The sequence below is a fragment of the Polypterus senegalus genome, unplaced genomic scaffold (assembly GCF_016835505.1).
Source record: "Polypterus senegalus isolate Bchr_013 unplaced genomic scaffold, ASM1683550v1 scaffold_7565, whole genome shotgun sequence".
NCBI lineage: Eukaryota > Metazoa > Chordata > Cladistia > Polypteriformes > Polypteridae > Polypterus > Polypterus senegalus.
Genome location: NW_024379065.1, coordinates 6400 through 13772, shown reverse-complemented (window position 1 = coordinate 13772; position 7373 = coordinate 6400). Strand labels below are relative to the sequence as shown.

Genomic DNA, 7373 nt, shown 5'->3' with positions numbered 1-7373 from the left:
TGACACATCTGACAATGAACACTCGATATCATTTCATGATGATAGAGTTAAAGCCGTATTAAACCTGGCTTTCGCGAGTGATTGTGCGGACCTCGATGAAAGTATTTATTGCAGCAGTACTCATGGCGCTCTAGGCAGGGAAAGAATAGGTGGCCCTTCACCAGCCAATGTCAATATGTTATCTTATGCAGGGCGGATGACCACATTCATTGCGGACACTGCATAGCCACCTCATGCTCATGAGACAAGCGCTTAACTTTTGTCAAATTTGCCGCTGCTTTTAGCTGTGTCGTTATTTTCTTTCTGTTTTATATTCAACTAGCAGAATATCCTTGCTTTGCAGTGAGAAGTAGTGTGTTAAAGAAGTTATGAAAAGAAAAGGAAAATTTTAAAATAACGTAACATGATTGTTGGCTGGATTGGCTCCAGCAGACCCCGTGACCCTGTTCGGATTCAGCAGGTTAGAAAATGGATGGATGGATGATTGTTAATGTAATTGTTTTGTCATTGTCATGAGTGTTGCTGGCATATATATATATATATATATATACCTGGAACGACATCTGGAAGGCAGAGCCACAGCGTATTAAGTTCCTGGTCCAAGCTGTGTACGACGTGCTCCCCAGCCCAACTGAACCTGCATGTTTGGGGTAAGAGTGAAGTTCCAACGTGTCCACTCTGTCCTGGACGAGGATCCCTGGAGCATATTCTGAGTAGCTGCCCATCTGCCCTTGGAGAGGGCCGATACCGCTGGCACACGATCAGGTCCTAAAGTGTATAGCAGAGACCATTTCACATGCAGTGGCCAACAACAAATATGTTGGCAGCCAGAGAAGAATTGCCTTCATAAGGGCTGGTGAGCAGGCAAGCAAAGCAAAAATCATTCAGCCTCCTTTATCTTCAGCAGACTGGGAGCTGCGGGTTGACCTGGGCAGGCAGCTCAAGTTCCCGAATTTGTAACATCAACCTCATTGAGACCCGATATAGTTTTAACATCTGCATCGTCCAAGCAAGTCCTTTTGCGGGAACTGACAGTCCCATGGGAGGACCGCATGGAAGGCAAATGAAATGGCGGCTCAAGTATCAGGAGCTCATTGAGGACTGCCGAAGGAAGGCTGGAAGGCTTGCTGAGCCCAGAAGTAGGGTGCAGAGGATTTGCCGCTCGATCCCTGTGTAAGATCTCTTGCCAGGTTTGGAATCACAGGAGCTGCAAAGAGGAGAGCCATTAAGTCCATCACAGCAGCCGCGGAAAGAGCCTCGAGGTGGATTTGGATCAAAGAGGTCCGCAAACTGCGCCAGTGCTGCTGGGACACAAGTTAGGGCGTGATCAGCCCCGCTGGGTCACCTGAGAGGGGTGTCTGATGTTGTGACACCCGAAAACACCCGATGATCTCAGGAAACATCACTGATGATGTGTCCTAGCGGCATCCAGAGATGTATCTAAATACTGTTTAACTGGTTTGTCCAGTGACTCCCAGGAATAGGCTGGGTGACAACCGAGTATAGTTTGGTAACGACTGGAGAGTCGGTGACAGCACGGAAAGACACGCACCCGGGCAGGAAGGGTGCAGCCAGCCTGCAACTGCCGTAAGGAAGTACCCAAATAAGCTACAGAGCAAACCTACGGAGAAATACCCCCAGGGGTGCCCGAGAGGGGGAGGATGAGCACCCCAATAGGATGGACCTTTTGGTAATGACCTCAGGAAATGGACTATCGACCATGATAAGTAGATGCATCTGCGGAAAGGTCTGCAAGAATGATAGGGGCCTAAAAATTCATCAAGCTCGGATGAAATGTCTGACACAGGAGATTACAGCACAGCGCACAGGATCGATGCCTGGTGAGACGCAGGAGGAGCCCGGTCCGGAGAAACTCCACAGAGCCCAGAACCTCCAAGTGCCAAACACTCCAGGTCCAGACAGAGTAGTCCTACATATCAAGTGGCCTCCAGCAAAGCAGCACAAGCAGTGGCACCAGTTTGATGAGGATACATCTAGAATCATCAGTGTAACAGCAAAGGGTGATGTGGAAGGGCGACTTAATCTGACCACAATCATCACAAGTTTCGCGACTGAGAGGTTCGGGCGAGAGGAGCCTAAGTTGAGTAAATGTACCTATACCAGGAACCGCAGGTCAGATAAGATCCATCAACCTCCGGAAAGAGCTGCGGATTCTGAGCAGCAGTTCAGGAAAGCAGCTGAGGAGGAGAAGCCATCTCTCAGTGAGCTTCGCAGATTATTAGGGAAGAAGCTCATGACATGACGCGCGGAGCAGAATGGCATAGGAGGCGGAGAGTTGAAAGAGCCAGGAAGAACCTCATTTGTAGCTGACCCCTTTGGCTTTACAAAAAGACTGCTGGGAGAGAAGCGCAGTGGACGTTTGAATTGCCCTAAGGAAGAGGTAGATCACTTCCTGCATAACATCTTGAGTGATCCAGACAGAGAGCAAGAGTTAGGGCCACAGACAGCCCTCTTGAAGGTACCAGCACCAATAGTTGAGTTCAATACTTCAGGACCCACCTGGCAAGAAGTTCAAGAGGTGGTAAAGCAGCCAGAGCGAAGTTCCCTGCTCCAGGTCCCAGTCAAGTACCATATAAGGTGTACAAGGCTGCTCAGGACTCCTTCGAATCCTCTGGAAGATTCTCAGAGTGATTTGGCTAAGAGGGATCATTGCAGAACAGTGGAGGGAGGCTGAGGGTGTCTGGATCCCTAAGGAGGAGAATTCAACAACACTTGGAGCACTTCGATCCATCTCACTCCTCAGTGTGGAGGGCAAAATCTTCTTTAGCATTTTAGCTAGAAGGATGACAGACTTCCTACCTGAAGAATGGTTATATTGACACATCGGTACAAAAGGGCTGCATTCCTGGAGTGGCAGGGTGCCTGGAACATACTGGAGTCGTCCACACAATTGATAAGGGAAGCACGTGAGGGAAATGGAGATCTAGCTGTGCTTTGGCTGGACCTTGCCAATGCATATGGGTCAATCCCTCACAAGCTGGTTGAGACGACTCTAGATCGGCACCATGTACCCTGTAAGATCAAGGATCTCATTCTGGATTATTATAGTAACTTCAGGCTGAGAGTTACTTCAGGGAGCATTACATCAAACTGGCATCGGCTCGAGAAAGGGATAATTACAGGCTGTACAATTTCTGTGATCCTTTTTGCTCTCGCGATGAATATGTTGGTCAAGGTTGCTGAAACGGAGTGCAGAGGCCCCCTGTCCAAGTCTGGGGTCCGGCAGCCCTCGATCAGAGCCTTTATGGATGACTTGACAGTCACCACTACCTCAGTGCCTGGGTGCAGGTGGATTCTTCAGGGCCTGGTTAAGCTCATTTCTTGGGCTAGGATGAGCTTCAAGCCAACAAAATCCAGGTCTATGGTACTGAAGAGAGGGAAAGTGGTGGACAAGTTTCGCTTCTCAGTGGATGGCGTAACAATACCATCAATTAATGAGAAACCAGTCACTAGCCTAGGTAAGGTTTTTGACTGTAGCCTCAGAGATACTGGCGTCCAGTCCAGACAGCGATCAAGAAGCTGGAAGCTTGGTTGTCGGCAGTAGATAAGTCTGGTTTACCTGGCAGATTTAAGGCATGGATATACCAGCATGGCATCTTGCCACGGATTCTTTGGCCGCTGTTGGTGTACAAAGTGTCGATGTCTATAGTAGAGGCCCTGGAGAGGAAGATCAGCTGTCATCTTCGAAGATGGCTTGGCCTGCCTCGCAGTCTAACGAGTGTAGCACTATATGGCACGAGTAATAAGCTTCAGCTTCCTATCAGCAGCCTGGAGGAGGAGTTCAGGGTTTCTCGTATAAGAGAGGCCCTAGTCTACCAAGGCTCTGGAGATTCTAGAGTAACAGCAGCAGGTATTGAAGTGCGAACAGGAAGGAAGTGGAGAGCACAAGAGGGACTGGAGGTGGCAGAGTCTCGGCTTAGACACAAGGCACTTGTGGGCACAGTGGCAACGGGGCAAGCAGGACTGGGAGCAATCCCAAAGCCACAGTACAACAAGGCTCAGGGCAAGGCGAGACGAGGATTGGTCCTAGAGGAAGTCCGAGCAGGTGTTGAGGAGGTGAGGACCAGCAGGGCGGTGAGCATGCGGCAGCAAGGGGCATGGGCGAGGTGGGAAGGAGCTGGAGAGGAAGATCACCTGGAAGCACATCTGGAAGGCAGAGCCACAGCGTATTAAGTTCCTGGTCCAAGCTGTGTACGATATGCTCCCCAGCCCAACGAACCTGCATGTTTGGGGTAAGAGTGAAGTTCCAACGTGTCCACTCTGTCCTGGACGAGGATCCCTGGAGCATATTCTGAGTAGCTGCCCATCTGCCCTTGGAGAGGGCCGATACCTACTGGCTTACACATCAGGTCCTAAAGTGTATAGCAGAGACCATTTCACATGCAGTGGCCAACAACAAATATGTTGGCAGCCAGAGAAGAATTGCCTTCATAAGGGCTGGTGAGCAGGCAAAGCAAAGCAAAAATCATTCAGCCTCCTTTCATCTTCAGCAGACTGGGAGCTGCGGGTTGACCTGGGCAGGCAGCTCAAGTTCCCGGAATTTGTAACATCAACCTCATTGAGACCCGATATAGTTTTAACATCTGCATCGTCCAAGCAAGTCCTTTTGCTGAATCCGACAGTCCCATGGGAGGACCGCATGGAAGAGGCAAATGAGCGTAAGCGGCTCAAGTATCAGGAGCTCATTGAGGACTGCCGAAAGGAAGGGCTGGAAGGCTTGCTGTGAGCCCATAGAAGTAGGGTGCAGAGGATTTGCCGCTCGATCCCTGTGTAAGATCTTTGCCAGGCTTGGAATCACAGGAGCTGCAAAGAGGAGAGCCATTAAGTCCATCACAGAAGCCGCAGAAAGAGCCTCGAGGTGGATTTGGATCAAGAGGTCCGCAAAGTGGGCCAGTGCTGCTGGGAACACAAGTTGGGGCATGATCAACCCCGGCTGGGTCACCTGAGAGAGGTGTCTGATGTTGTGACACCGAAACACCCGATGATCTCAGGAAACATCACTGATAATGTGTCCCAGGGCATCCAGAGATGTATCTAAATACTATATATATATATATATATATATATATATATATACATACATACATGTGTACATATATGCACACACACATATACTCATGGGGTGCCAAACAGGCAAATACATTGATTTTCTGAATATATAAAGTCCAAGTCCAGAATATATAAAGTCAAAACTTGAATATATAAAGTCATTCCTTGAATATATAAAGTCAAAACCTGAATATATAAAGTCAGCGTCAGAATTTATAAAGTCATTCCTGATTGTATAAAGTCAACATCGAGTATATAAGCTCATTCCTGAATATATAAAGTCAAAGTCAAAATATATTGATTGAAACGACTCTGAACTGAACTAAGTTAACAAAAACGTATTCAGAAAAATAAATTTAAAAACACTGTTCGGTTAATGTTTTGAAAATGATGCATGTGCCCTGCCCAGGATTGGTTCCTGCCTTGCGCCCAGTGTTGGCTGGGAATGGCTCCAGCAGACCCCCGTGACCCTGTAGTCGGATTTAACGGGTTTGGAAATGGATAGATATTCCACCGCTGACTTTATAGATTGAAGTTTTGACTTTATATATTCCAGCTTTACTTTATATATTCCAGCTTACTATATATTCGCTGACTTTATATATTGAAGTTTTGACTTCTATATATTCCAGCGCTGACTTTATATATTCTGACACTGACTTTATATATTTAAGTTTTGACTTTATATATTCCAGCACTTACTTTATATATTCCGAAATATTCCAACACTGTCTTTATATACTCAGGTTTTGACTTTATATATTTGGGAATGGGGCGGCACAGTGGCGCAGTGGTAGCGCTGCTGCCTCGCAGTTAGGAGACCCGGTCAGCTTCCGGGTCCTCCTGCGTGGAGTTTGCATGCTCTGTTCTCTGCGTGGGTTTCCTCCGGCCTCGGTTTCCTCCCACAATCCAAAGACATGCAGGTTAGGTGGATTGGCAATTCTAAATTGGCCCTAGTGTGTGCTTGGTGTGTTTGTGTGTGTCCTGCGGTGGTTGGCACCCTGCCCAGGATTGGTTCCTGCCTTGTGCCCTGTGTTGGCTGGGATTGGCTCCAGCAGACCCCCGTGACCCTGTATTCGGATTCAGCAGGTTAGAAAATGGATGGATATTTGGGAATGACTTTATATATTCAAGTTTTGACTTTATATATACCAACGCTGACTTTATATATTCAAGTTTTGACTTTATTTATTCCAACAGTGACTTTATATAATCAAGTTTTGACTTTATATATTCGGGAATGACTTTATATATACAAGTTTTGACTTTATATAGTTAAATTTAGTCATCATTGCATAACTTTTTCTTTACCATAGAAATTTAAAGACAAAATTCTACTTCCATTCCTACCAAAGATATTTCTGGCGACTAAATAGAACCCACTTATATCCAAATTCGAGCTACTGAGCTGTTGCCTGCCTGCCTGAATAAGTCACCCGCGCCCGCTTCTTACTTTTTACCGTTCATTTAATCATGGCTAGTGGTGGAAAAATTATAAAATGGAAGGAGGATTACACTGAGTATGGCTTTACCAAAACAATTATTGATGGCGAATCGATTATTCATAAAGCTTCAATTGGTGATCTGTTTTTCTGTGTTAACCTCATATTTTTTCATACTTCTTCTCAAACCAAGGGGGTGCGAGGGTAAAATGAATCGGGAGCGCTGATCAATGTAATCGGTGTACCAGGAAATTATGCATTGACAGAAGTTCCCTTGCTTGTAATGCAAAGTGTGATTAAATGCATTATTTTTAGCGTTATGGAGCACAAGCATCGAAGCTTCTCAGCTGTGCTTGTGCTAAGAAAAGGAAACATTTTAAAAATAGCGTAACACAATTGTCAATGTAACCTTTTGTAAGTAGTGCCTGGAGGATTCAGTGTGGAGAAACTCTAGAGACAGCGTGTGTATTAACTTGTGGATTTTTCTGTGAGTATTTGGTAGCAGCATCACAAAGTCACTTCCGTAAGACTGCGTTAGCTGGAGCTCAGCTCAGAGCGAAATGAGGTGAATGGGAGGAGATGATGACGTGACTCCCCGCCTATAACTGTCAATCCCCACAAACACAGTCTCGGAATTTGCATAAGCACAGCCCTTCACCTGCAATTTTAACTTAGTTACAAAGTGATCAAAACTCTCATTTTATATCCTCGTCCTCTTATTAAACTTGTATCCCGCATTACCCGTGGGCATGACAAGCCAGCGCAGCCTGTCTATGAACTTAATTTAAACTTTAGGGTTACACCGTGCTTAGTTTCCGAAGTAGCAGCACTCATGAATATGGTTTTATATGTCACTTGCTC

General features: G+C 46.4%; 1 pseudogene; it reads left to right on the top strand.

Moving 5' to 3' along the window:
- Positions 1-1720: 1720 nt before the first annotated feature.
- On the top strand, positions 1721-4967 carry LOC120519787 (annotated as a pseudogene).
- Positions 4968-7373: the final 2406 nt, after the last annotated feature.